Genomic DNA, 13848 nt, shown 5'->3' on the forward strand with positions numbered 1-13848 from the left:
CTTCATTGTCGGATTACCCCGATCACAACGCGGAAATGACGCCATATGGGTCATCACAGACCGACTAACCAAGGTTGCTCATTTCATTCCCGTGAAGACTACCTACTCCACACAAAGACTGGCAAAACTTTATCTCTCCCGTATAGTTTGCTTGCACGGAGTCCCAAAGACTATAATATCAGACCGAGGCACCCAATTCGTCTCCAAATTTTGGGATCACCTACAACAAGCTCTGGGCACGCAACTAGCTTTCAGTACAGCATACCACCCTCAGACTGATGGGCAAACAGAACGTGTAAACCAAATCCTAGAGGATATGCTAAGAGCCTGTGTGCTCACCTATGGATCCAGTTGGGAAGAGAGTTTGCCGTATGCCGAATTTGCTTACAACAACAGTTACCAGGCCAGCTTGCAAATGGCACCCTTTGAAGCATTGTACGGACGAAGGTGTCGTACCCCATTGAATTGGTCGGAAACAGGTGACAGCCGTATCTTCGGCCCAGACATGCTTAAAGAGGCCGAGGACAAAGTTAAACAAATCAGGGACAGACTCAGGACGGCGCAGAGCCGACAAAAGAGCTACTATGATCAGAAGCATCGAGAGGTCAGCTTTGAACCCGGTGATTCCGTATACCTCCGAGTATCTCCTATGAGGGGTCTGCAACGGTTCAAAATAAAGGGGAAGCTAGCCCCAAGATTTATTTGGCCATTTTGTGTAAAGGCACGAAGAGGCACGGTAGCCTACCAGCTAGACCTACCCAAGGAGCTGTCAGACGTCCATGACGTGTTCCACGTCTCACAGTTAAGAAAATGTGTGAGCAACCCAGAAAAGCATGTACCTCATAAGGACATTGATATGCAACCGGATCTCACCTACAGAGAAAGGCCAGTAAAGATCTTAGAAGAGTCTGAACGGAGGACCCAAGTTTTTATTTGGATTTTTCAAAAGATTTTTATTTGACTTGAGGGGAGTGATTTAATTTTTCTTCAAGAGAACTCTCCCTCTCATACATTTTTCCTTATGGCAAAAGTTTTATTTGGATTCACCCAAGATCTGCCTTTGGTCTTGGAAGTTCTTGCTTTTCATTTGGACTCAAGACAAAATGTTTTTTTTCAATTGGGAAAATAACTTTTGAAAATCTTTTTGAATTTTGCACTATGGCTTTTGGAAAGTCCTTTGCCACTTTCAACAATTCCTTCTTGCCATGGCCTTAGTGCAAATGCTCTCTCCTAACCCTCCCCTCACCTTTGGATCATGATTTGCATCAAATCCAGCAAGTTGAACCTCCCCATGTATCTATTTCCATTCAAATTCTATTCAAATAAATTTTTTCCTTCTTTTCTAGCACTTGGAGATTTGCAAAGGAACTCCATTTTCTGTTTTGATTTTTGCCACCAAACCAACTCTCCCTCCTAGTCCTTTGAACCCCCAACCTAGAACTATGAAGATCCACTGGTCTTCAGTTCAAAATTTTCAAACTACACTTGCTGCAAGTTTGGACCAGATTTGTCAAATTTGGTGAAATTCATTCAAAACCTTCTCCAAAAATTCCAAGTAAAATCAGGCAGCCCCTGGGTGCTTTGAGTGGTCATCTCACCAAGTTACAGCTCCAGAAAAATTTATCTCATAGCCAAAACCTTCTGTCGAACACCTGCAGTGCACTGTCTTTGTCACATTCAGAAAGTTCAGAGATTCAGTCAAGTGGCTGCTGTCGTTTTCTTCAGAAGCGGACGTCGATCTCGCCAGTGCCACCGCGTCGCCTTGCTCCTCGTCCCCGCCCTCTTGTTCCTGCACCGCACGAACGCCTGGCACCTTGCGGGCGTCGGCGACGAGCAGCAGAAGGTGCGCCGCCCCGTGACCGACACCGACGGCGGCTTTGCGGACGCCAGCGGGAGACACGGCGCCGACGACGCCACCCAGCGCCGCCCAAACCACCGGAGCTCGCCGCGTGGCCTTCCACTCCCCCGAACGCGCTGCCGCTCTCGTCGTGAACCGCAGGGCGCGGAGCGCGCTCTCTGCCGCCGTTGAGCCCGTGCGGTCACCTCACCGTGGACCGACGCCATTACGCCAAGACCGACCCCGTTTAGCTGTAAAACGAATCCAGTAACCTCCACTGATGCTGCCTGGCCGTTCAAACCACCTGCCAACCCACTGCTCCGCCGTAATCGCTCGCCGGAGAATCTCCGTTCACGGCCACCCCGTCGATCTGCCTATAAATAGAGGCCCCGAGCTTCAACTCGAGCACCCACCAGCCCTGCACTCCCCCTAGAGCACGCCTAGCCACTGGAAGAGCCCCGAGGAGGTCTCCTTCCTCGACTCTGGCCGCCGCGACCCGCCACGGGATCCAGCCCGATTCGCCTCCGTGTGTGCTCCTCCGCCTCCATTCTCTTGCCAGTAGCTTCACCTTGCATCACTCGTTCTGACCCGCGCCTCAATTCGTAGTTTGCAGCCCTCCACCGGAGTTCCCCATCCTCACCCGAGCCACCGTCCGCCGGAGAAAGTGTCGCCGTCGACGTGGTGCTCCCCGTTGGACGAGTCCACCACCCACCGACGCGGAAGAAGACGCTGAAGCTCTTGGTACCCTCCGTTTCTCCTAACTCGCCGTGGTTCGACGCCGGCGTCCACCGCAGTCTTTGGGCGCCGGCGAGCTTTTCAAACCTGACATGTGGACCCCGCGTGTCAGCCTCTGTTCTTTTATTCGCGAACCGTTTTCTGTTGGCACCTTCGGGCAAAATACGTCTTCTCCTTTGCGCTTGCGCATTCCCAGCCGAAGCGTTTTCTGTTTTCTAAGTTAAAACCCTGGAACTTTTCTGTTTCATTACAGATGAGTCCCTGGACAGAAACCTTTATAACTTTTTAATAAAAAGGTATTTTTGAGTGATTCTTTTTCTGACAATCTTCAAATTTTGTCTAGTTTTTTATGGGATTTATTTGAAAAATATTTGGAAAGGTTTCTGTGTATGTGTTGGTTTTCACGTTAGTACCCGTTTCGAGATTGCCGTAGGTTCCGGGAGAGGTGACGGAGCCGCGAACTTCGCCGAGCTAGACTCCGACTTCTCCGAACCAGGCAAGCATGTTTTGAACATTTTATATGGCAGATGATTTGCATGTTCACGTGAGAGTTTGTGCGTGGCATATGAGTGCCGGTAAAAACCTCGTTGCTTGTAAGGCGACGACCCGGTTGTTCCAAAGTTGCGATGACCTCTGATGAGAGGTGGCCAAATCATGTGGTGACATGAAGGGCGGCAAGGTGGTACTGTTGTAGCATACCAGCCTTGCGTCATCCGACTTTCCCCGACGTTAACATGGTTGGAGCCACGTTACCGTTCTTTTCCCGCATGTTCCAAAGTTGCGATGACCTCTGATGAGAGGTGGCCAAATCATGTGGTGACATGAAGGGCAGCAAGGTGGTACTGTTGTAGCATACCAGCTTTGTGTCATCCGACTTTTCCGACGTTAACATGGTTGGAGCCGTGTTACTGTTCTTTCCCCTTCCGTGCTACCACATGTCTCATTGCCAGGATGCGGTTTAGTAAGTTGGTAACCTCTTTCCGTGTACACACCAAACAGAGAGGCCGGGATGATGGTACCTTGGCCCAGGATTAAAGCCAGTCATCCGGTCAGGGGGCATGGGTGTTTCCGGTTGGGACCGAGAGGGGGGCACCCCCTTAGAGCGCGCGTATAAAAATTTGATCCCATGCTACGCGAGGTTGTAGCCTCCCCGTCTCAAGGTTTTTCTTGGACGTTGCCGAGGGTGATCCCTGGCTTCGGATGGTTGAATTGGGTGTGTACTGGTTAGACGTGTTTCTTCCAAAACACCGTAGACGGAACTAGTCCCCGTGACTACTGAAATCCGTTGGCTGTGGTTAAGTACAAACTCTGCAGAGTCAATTCTTTCCAAATCATCGTATCCATGATCAAGTAATGAAAACATTATTATCCATATCTATCCGCATTGAAAAAAACTTGTCCCGGTGAACAAGCTCAAGTGGTAAATTCAGATTTATTGCTATCCCTGTGGATGGACTAACTGTATATTTGTCTCATGCTTGTGATACTTATGTTCCCGAACTATTGTATTATTGAGTTGTGATATAAGCCCTTTATGAGACGTCGCGCAGACGTCCGACTGTGGCGTGTTCTTGTTCTTTACTTTAAATATAAGCCCTTTCTGTGATGTCGCTCAGACGTCCGACTGTGGCACGCACTGCCTTTACTTTCTGTAATAAGTCCTTTATGTGGTGTCGCCCCGACGCCCGACTGTGGCATTATTATTCCGCATTTTCCTCTCGAGGAGTCTTTCAGACACTCGTTTGGCACCTGTACTACTATTCTGCATTTTCCGCTCGAGGGGTCTTTCAGACACTCGTTTGGTACCAGTATTACTATTCTGCAGTTTCCGCTCGAGGCGTCATTCAGACCCTCGCTTGGCACCCAGTATTTATTACCTCTATGTCTGATCGCACTGGTTAATTTGTTCATGTGCTTCATGTTTACATTTATTATACCTTATGTCCGAACTGTCTTGCGAGTACTTTCATAGTACTCACCTGGCTTGTTGATTTGGCCAGATGTTGACGAAGGCGATCTCTTGGATGAAGAGTTTGATAGCGCGTCCGACGCCTAGAGGAGTCCCAGTCAGTCTTGTGCGATCCCGGATATTGGTCACTTGGATTGTATACGCTTCCGCCACCCGCAATAAGTCTTCTCGAGCCTCACTCCGACGCTCGATGAGTTGTAGTTTTCTGGAATCATATCACTCGCTTCGCGATGATATTTCCACCACCATCATTATCGTGAGTTAGTAGTTGCCACCCTATCCGCCGTTTTGTTTTAGCGGCGTGCATGTAATAAATTGTTGGGCAGTCTCTGCTCAACCTTGTATTATATTTAGTACTCCTGGTATTTTTATTCTGTGACCAAGATATTGTCTATCAGTGAGAAGGAATTCTTCCTCGCTGGTCCGTAAAAGGGATTGGTCTCTCAATAATTATTTTATTGAAAAACCGGTCGTGACAATGCCTCCGGCGGTGTACCGGGATGTGCAATGATCTAGCGTAGCAATGACATCAAAACGGACAAGCCATGAAAACATCATGCTAGCTGTCTTACGATCATGCAAAGCAATATGACAATGAACGCTCAAGTCATGTATATGATGATGATGGAAGTTGCATGGCAATATATCTCGGAATGGATATGGAAATGTCATAATAGGTAGGTATGGTGGCTGTTTTGAGGAAGATATATGGTGGGTGTAAAGCACCGGCGAAAGTTGCGCGGTACTAGAGAGGCTAGCAATGGTGGAAGGATGAGAGTGTGTATAATCCATGGACTCAACGTTAGTCATAAAGAACTCATATACTTATTGCAAAAGTTTATTAGCCCTCGAAGCAAAGTACTACTACGCATGCCCCTAGGGGGGAGGTTGGTAGGAGTTACCCATCGCGCGCCCCCGACCTCCACACAAGGGAAGACAATCAATAAATACCTCATGCTCCAACTTTGTTACATAACGGTTCACCATACGTGCATGCTACGGGAATCACAAACCTCAACACAAGTATTTCTACTAATCCACAACTACCCACTAGCACACTTTAATATCACCACCTTTATATTGCAAAACTATTGCAAGGAATCAAACATATCATATTCAGCGATCTACAAGTTTTATGTAGGATTTTATGACTAACCATGTGAATGACCAATTCCTATCATCTCTCTAAATTGATATAAGTGAAGCAAGAGAGTTTAATTCTTTCTACAAAAGATATGCCCACACTCTAACAAATATAAGTGAAGCAAAAGAGCATTCTACAAATGGCGGTTGTCTATGTGAAGAGAAACAGGCAATCCAAACTTCAAATGATATAAGTGAAGCACATGAAGCATTCTATAAGGCCATACTCAAAAGATATAAGTGAAGTGCAATGAGCATTCTATAAATCAACCAAGGACTATCTCATACCAGCATGGTGCATAAAAGAAAAGTGAAAACTAAGTGCAAAAGACGCTCCAAGATTTGCACATATCGCATGAACGAAACGAATCCGAAAACATACCGATGCTTGTTGAAGAAAGAGGGGATGCCTTCCGGGGCATCCCCAAGCTTAGACGCTTGAGTCTCCTTGAATATTTACTTGGGGTGCCTCGGGCATCCCCAAGCTTGAGCTCTTGCCTCTCTTCCTTCTTCTCACATCGGGACCTCCTCGATCATCGAACACTTCATCCACACAAAACTTCAACAGAAAACTCGGTAAGATCCGTTAGTATAATAAAGAAAATCACTACTCTAAGTACTGTTGCAAACCAATTCATATTTTGTTTTTGCATTATGTCTACTGTAATATAACTTTTACATGGCTTAATCCACTGATATAAATTGATAGTTTCATCAAAACAAGCAAACTATGCATCAAAACAGAATCTGTCTAAAACAGAACAGTCTGTAACAATCTGAACATTCACCATACTTCTGATACTTGAAAAATTCTGCCAAAATTGGGAAAAATAAATAATTTGCATAGAAAGACAGTGCAAAAAGAATCAGAACCAATTGACGTTCCAGAAAAAAAATTAAAAATCGCGCACTACAGCCAAAGTTTCTGTCCTGCACCGCACAAACCAACGAGCATTGTAAACATCCTAAAGGCAAACCTTGGCACATCATTTTTATAATACAATGGAATTGTACAAGGGGATAATTATATTTATTGAAAAGTTTCTGTAATTAAGATTCACAAAGTTCCCATGGGCATGAACAAAGTTCAAGGACGTCCCCCACTTTCACAATGCTCGTCTCTCTCACTTTCACTTTTCTTTTTGAAAAGTTTTGGGTTCCCCTCTTTATCTTTTTTTTGTTTAAACTATATAAAAGCACTCAACAGAAATAAATGACTCTCTAAAACTTCCGGGTTGTCTCCCTGGCAGCGCTTTCTTTAAAGCCATTAAGCTAGGCATATAGTGCTCAAGTAATGGATCCACCCGGATCCCAAGGTATATCAAAGCCAATTTTAATTAACAATGATTTGTAATTTAGTAGTGAGCACAAAGTAACATATATCAAGCAATGACAAAGTCTAACTCTCTTCCTATGCATCGGCATGTCATAAAAGAACAATTCATGCACACCAAGTAAAGGCCAATATATAGTATAAGCAGTTTCTTGCAATTTTATCATATTGGAAACATAGAGAGGTGGAGATATAGTTCCTCTCTCATAATAATTGCAAGTAGGAGCAGCAAGCACATGCATATTATATCTATCAAAATCATCATGTGTGGTAGTAAAACACAACCCATCAATATAATCTTTAATAAGCACAAACTTCTCCGATATATTGTAGTTGGGAGAATTCAAAAAGATAATAGGACTATCATGCATGGGTACAATAGCAACAATTCATGTTTAACATAAGGAACTATAGCAAGTTCATCTCCATAAGCATAATTCATATTGGCATCTTGGCCACAAGCATAGCAAGCATCATCAAAAAGGGATATTTCAAAAGAATCAAAGGGATCATAACAGTCATCATAGCAATCATCCTTCGGTAAGCACGAAGGGGAATTAAACATATGAGTTGAAGAGTTACTCTCATTAGAAGGTGGGCACGGGTGATCAATCCGCTCTTCCTCCTTTTGTTCTTCGCTCTCCTCCTCATCTTTTTCATCCAATGAGCTCACAGTTTCATCAACTTCTTCTTCCATAGATTCCTGCAAAATATTAGTCTCTTCTTGGACAGCGGAGACTTCTTCAATAAGTGCATTAATATCGTAATTGTATTCATAATTCTCATAAAAATATTTAAGGATAGCTAAATTTTCAGGTCTATAAATCGAATCATCAAAATCTTCAAACTCTTTAAACATAGATTCAATTTCATAAGCACCCATAAAAGCAACAAATTCTTCTATTTGTTCCACATCATAGTAATCATATATACCTCTAGCATAAGAAGCTAAGGTTTTATTATCATTAAATTCGCATGAAAAGGGAAGGTGTGGAGACTTCATCCTAGAGCAACAATTATAATCATATCTCAAGCATAGTTGCCTAGCATACCACTTCAATATATGAATTTGATCCCATAATAGTTTCCCTTTTTGTGTCAAGCGATAATCCCTAAAGTATTCACGTTGATCCAACGTTACTCCCATTACATAATTGAATGGGGTTTTCTCAGGATTATTAAAGTAGTACATAATATCTTTCACATAACCAGCATCGAGGGTTTTAGGAGGTTCCCCATCTCCATGAGCAGCAAGTACACCTAACTTTTTTGGTATTTCGTGTTCCATATCCATAACTGATGATAAAGAACAACTAAGAACAGCAAATAAAAACTACTTAGTGATAAAGCAAACAAGCACACACGAGAAAATCCACCCCACGCTATTGCTCCCCGGCAACGGCGCCAGAAAAAGGTCTTGATAACCCACAAGTATAGGGGATCAATTGTAGCCTCTTTCGATAAGTAAGAGTGTCGAACCCAACGAGGAGCTAAAGGTAGAACAAATATTCCCTCATTTTTTATCGACCACCGATACAACTCTACGCACGCTTGATGTTTGCTTTACCTAGAACAAGTATAAAACTAGAAGTACTTTGTAGGTGTTGTTGGATAGGTTTGCAAGATAATAAAGAGCGCGTAAATAAAAAGTAGGGGCTGTTTAGATAAAGACATAACTAAATTAGTTTTAGTAGAGAGCTTTTTGTCACGAGAAAGTTATTTGTCCCTAGGCAATCGATAACTAGACCGGTAATCACTATTGCAATTTTATTTGAGGGAGAGGCATAAGCTAACATACTTTCTCTACTTGGATCATATACACTTATGATTGGAACTCTAGCAAGCGTCCGCAACTACTAAAGATCATTAAGGTAAACCCCAACCATAACATTAAAGTATCAAGTCCCCTTTATCCCATACGCAAACAACCTACTTACTCGGGTCTGTGCTTCTGTCACTCACGCCACCCACCATAAGCAAATCATAATCATATTGCAAACCCTACAGCGGGGATCCCTCATGCTTGCGCGACACGGAGAGCACCATAGGACAGCACCAATAATAAAATATGCAACTCAAACCAATCACGATCATCAATAAACCCATAGGACAAAATGGATCTACTCAAACATCATAGGATAGCCATACATCATTTGGAAATAATATATAGTGTTGAGCACCATGTTTAAGTAGAGATTACAGCGGGTAAGAGAGAGGTTACACCGCTGCATAGAGGGGGGAAGAGTTGGTGAAGATGTTGGTGAAGATTGCGGTGATGATGATGATGGCCATGGCAGCGCTCCGGCGCCACCGGAGGAGAGGGGGAGAGGGCCCCTCCTTCTTCTTCTTCCTTGACCTTCTCCCTAGGTGGGAGAAGGGTTTCCCCTCTGGTCCTTGGCCTCCATGGCATGGGAGGGGCGAGAGCCCCTCTGAGATTGGATCTGTCTCTCTGTCTCTCTCTGTTTCTGCATTGTCCTCCGCTGCCCTTTCACCGTTTCGTATATATGGAGATCCGTAACTCCGATTGGACTGAAACCTTCGCCGTGATTTTTTACTAAAAATTAGCTTTCTTGCGGCCGAAGAAGGGCATCAACCGCCTTATGGGGGGGCCACGAGGGTCAGGGGCGCGCCCCCTGCCTCGTGCCTCCCTCGGGCACCGTCTCGCGTGGATTTTCCTTCCCATATTCTCCGAATATTCCAAAAATAATCTCCGTCCGTTTTTATCCCGTTTGGACTCCGTTTGATAAGGATATTCTGCGAAACAAAAACATGCAACAAACAGGAACTGGCACTGGGCACTCGATCAATATGTTAGTGCCAAAAATAGTATAAAAAGGTGCCAAAAAGTATATGAAAGTTGTATAATATTGGCATGGAACAATCAAAAATTATAGATACGACGGAGATGTATCATTTATCTATATGGCGGTAGATATAGATCTCGTCTTTTCATCCTTAGTAGCAATGATACATACGTGTCGGTTCCCTTTCTGTCACTGGGATCAAGCACCGTAAGATCAAACCCACTACCGGGCACCTCTTCCCATTGCAAGATAAATAGATCAAGTTGGCCAAACAAAACCCAAATATCGGAGAAGAAATACGAGGCTATAAGAGATCATGCATATAAGAGATCAAAGAAACTCAAATAACTTTCATGGATATAAAAAGATATGACTGATCATAAACTCGAAGTTCATCGGATCCCAACAAACACACCGCAAAAAGAGTTACATCATATGGATCTCCAAGAGACCATTGTATTGAGAATTCAGCGAGAGAGAGAAAGAAAGCCATCTAGCTACTAACAATGGACCCGAAGGTCTACAAAGAACTACTCACGCATCATCGAAGAGGCACCAATGGAAGTGGTGAACCCCTCCTTGATGGTGTCTAGATTGGATCTGGTGGTTCTAGACTCTGCGGCGGCTGGATGAATATTTCGTCGACGCTTTTAGGGTTTCTGGAATATTGTGGTATTTATAGAGCAAAGATGCAGTCCGGGGGGCACCCGAGGTGGGAACAACCCACCAGGGCGCGCCTGGGCCTCCTGGCGCGCTCTGGTGGGTTGTGCCCCCCTCGGGGCACCCCCCAGGTGCAACGAGGGCCCATTGCCTTTCTTCTAGCCCATAAAAAATCATCATGGAGTTTCGTGGCATTTGGACTCCGTTTGATATTGATTTCCTGCGATGTAAAAAACATGGAAAAAACAGCAACTGGCACTTGGCACTATGTGAATAGGTTAGTACCAAAAAATGATATAAAATGATTATAAAACATCCAAGATTGATAATAAGACAGCATGGAACAATCAAAAATTATAGATACGTTGAAGACGTATCAGCATCCCCAAGCTTAACTCCTACTCGCCCTCGAGTAGGTAAGTGATAAAAACAGAATTTTTGATGTGGAGTGTTGTTCATCAAGTCATATCATATTCTTTTCTTTATAGCATGGACATTTGGACTTTTATGTGATTCAAAGTAATAGTCTAGTTTTGACACAATAATTTAGATACTCAAGCATATCAACAAGCAACCATGTCTTTCAAAATATCAATGCTAAAACAAGTTATCCCTAGCCCATCATGCTCAAACATTGATCCATTCATGAAACACACTCGAATATTAACTACACCCAATACTTGAGCATGATCATATTGCCTCCTAGTTGGTGCTTTTGTAAGAGAACATGGAGACTCAAATTTCAAAAATAAAAATTGCATAAAGTAAAAGAAAGGCCCTTCGCAGAGGGAAGTAGGGATTTATAGAGGTGCCAGAGCTCAAAGCGAAAAATTAGAGATAAAAACATTTTGGGAGGTGTATCCATCCCACCAACGAAAACGACTTAGAGTTCCCAACACTTTCCATGCTAGATATGCCACAAGCGGTTCCCAAACAGAAAATAAAGTTTATTCCTTTTTCCACCATTACTTTCACTTTCCATGGCTAACCGTATCCACGGGTGCCCTCCATACCAACACTTTCCAAGGAATTTATTATTTGACAACATAAAGTAAATATATTTTTTTGCATTTCGGGACTGGGCATCCCTAAAACCTTTGCCTTACTCTCGTGCAATGACAAGTGAATAAACACTCATCTTGAGAATAACACATCTAGCATGGAAAATATTAGCCACCCGTTACCGTTCCGCGAGCGAAACAAACACACAAAAGAGAAGTTTATTTTGAAAATTAGAGATGGCACATGCAAATTTGCTTAGAACGGCAAAAGAATACCACGTATAGGTAGATATAGTGGAACCATGTGGCAAAACTGGTTTAAAGGATTTTGGATGCACAAGTAGAGGTCATACTTAGTGCAAAATGAAGGCTAGCAAAAAGATTGAGAAGCGACCAACCAAGAAACGATTAATCTCATAAGCAAGCATTAAGCATAATTAACACCGAATAATGAACCACAAGTAGGATATAATTTTTATTGCATGATTATTGACTTTTGTGCATGCATAGGGAATCACAAACCTTAACACCAATATTCTTACTAGAGCACAATTACTCATCAACATAACTCACATATCACATCATCATATCTCAAAACTATTACTAAAAATCAAGTTTATTTTGTCCAATGATCTTCATGACATTTTGTTTTTCTTTATCCTTCTTGGATATCTATCACTTTGGGACTAATTTTCATGTGTTGCTTTTCATAAGCTCAAACAAATATAAGTGAAGATCATGAGCATAACAAATTTTCTTTCTCTCAAAATAATTTAAGTGAAGCAAGAGAGAATTTATTCAAAATTTTACTAACTCTCAAACAATCTAAGAGAATCAAGAGAGCATTTCTTCAAAAATAACAAAGCACACCGTGCTCAAAAAGATATAAGTGAAGCACTAGAGCAACTCCTAGCTCATAAAAGATTTAAGTGAAGCATAGAGAGCAATTATAACAAGTCATGATATAATTTTAGCTCTCTCAAATAGGTGTGTCTAGCAAGGATTGATGACTTAAAACACAAAATAAAACAAGCAAAGACACATATCATACAAGACGCTCCAAGCAAAACACATATCATGTGACGAAAAAAAATATAGCCTCGAGTAAAATACCGATAGTTGTTGGAAGAAAGCGGGGATGCCACTCGGGGGCATCCCCCAGCTTAGTTGGTTGCTCATTCTTGGATAATAGCTTGGGATGCCGGGGCATCCCCAAGCTTAGGCTCTTACATCCTTCCTTCATCCATCATAAGATAACCCAAAACTTGAAAACTTCAATCACACAAAACTCAACAAAACCTTCGTGAGATCCGTTAGTGAAAGAAAGCAAACCACTACTATAAGTGTTGTATCAAACCAACTCATATTTTGTTTTTGTATTATATCTACTGTATTCCAACTTTTCTATGGCAAAAACTCATCAAAGAAAACCATAGAGCCATCAAAATAAGCACACAACAGAAAGAAAACAGAATCTATCAAAACAGAACAGTCTGTAGTAATCTGGAACTTCCGAATACTTCTGGAACTCCAAAAATTCTACAAAATTAGGACGACCAGGGTAATTTGTATATTAATCTTCTTCAAAAAGAATCGGGGCAAAATCTCTTTTCTGTGATTTATGAAAATTATTTTCGTGAGTGCAAAGTTTCTGTCTTTTTCAGCAAGATTAAACAACTATCACACAAGAAGATCCTAAAGGCTTTACTTGGCACAAACACTAATTAAAACACAAAAAACACAATCACAACAGTAGCATAATTGTGTTAACACACAAGAACAGAAAGCAAAAAGCAAAAATAATTTTTATTCATTGGGTTGCCTCCCAACAAGCGCTATAGTTTTACACCCTTAGCTAGGCGTAAGGCAAGGATCTAAGTTTTGTCTTCCGAAGGTTTGGCAACTTTTGTAAGGGTTTTCTCAAACCCGGGAGGCTCTTTACGCTTCCCTAAATTCTCCGGAAAAGAAACCATCTTAAGATCCAAAATATCCAACCGGTTGTTGCAAAGAGTAATCAAGGTATTCATGCGGTTGATACTACCATTGATGTGTTTGAGGGGTTCATTATATTTCTGTATTTCAACCATATGCTTATGCAAATCACCAAGTTTGTCCAACATTTGCGCTCCCTCAGGGGTAAAATGAAACCCCTTCTTTTGAGGTGGAATTCCCAAGATTCCCTCTAAGAGTTCATAGGCAGCATTGGCATCAAGTTCAATAAAATTTCCTTTAGCGGCGAAATCAAGAAGTTGTCTATGATGCAAAGCCAATCCTATGTAAAAATTACGAAGCAAAACCTTGGCGTCCCCCTTTAAGTTGGAAATACGATACGATTCCATAAGCCTATACCAGGCATCTTTCAAATT

Source organism: Triticum aestivum, chromosome 2D, assembly GCF_018294505.1.
Source record: "Triticum aestivum cultivar Chinese Spring chromosome 2D, IWGSC CS RefSeq v2.1, whole genome shotgun sequence".
Lineage (NCBI taxonomy): Eukaryota > Viridiplantae > Streptophyta > Magnoliopsida > Poales > Poaceae > Triticum > Triticum aestivum.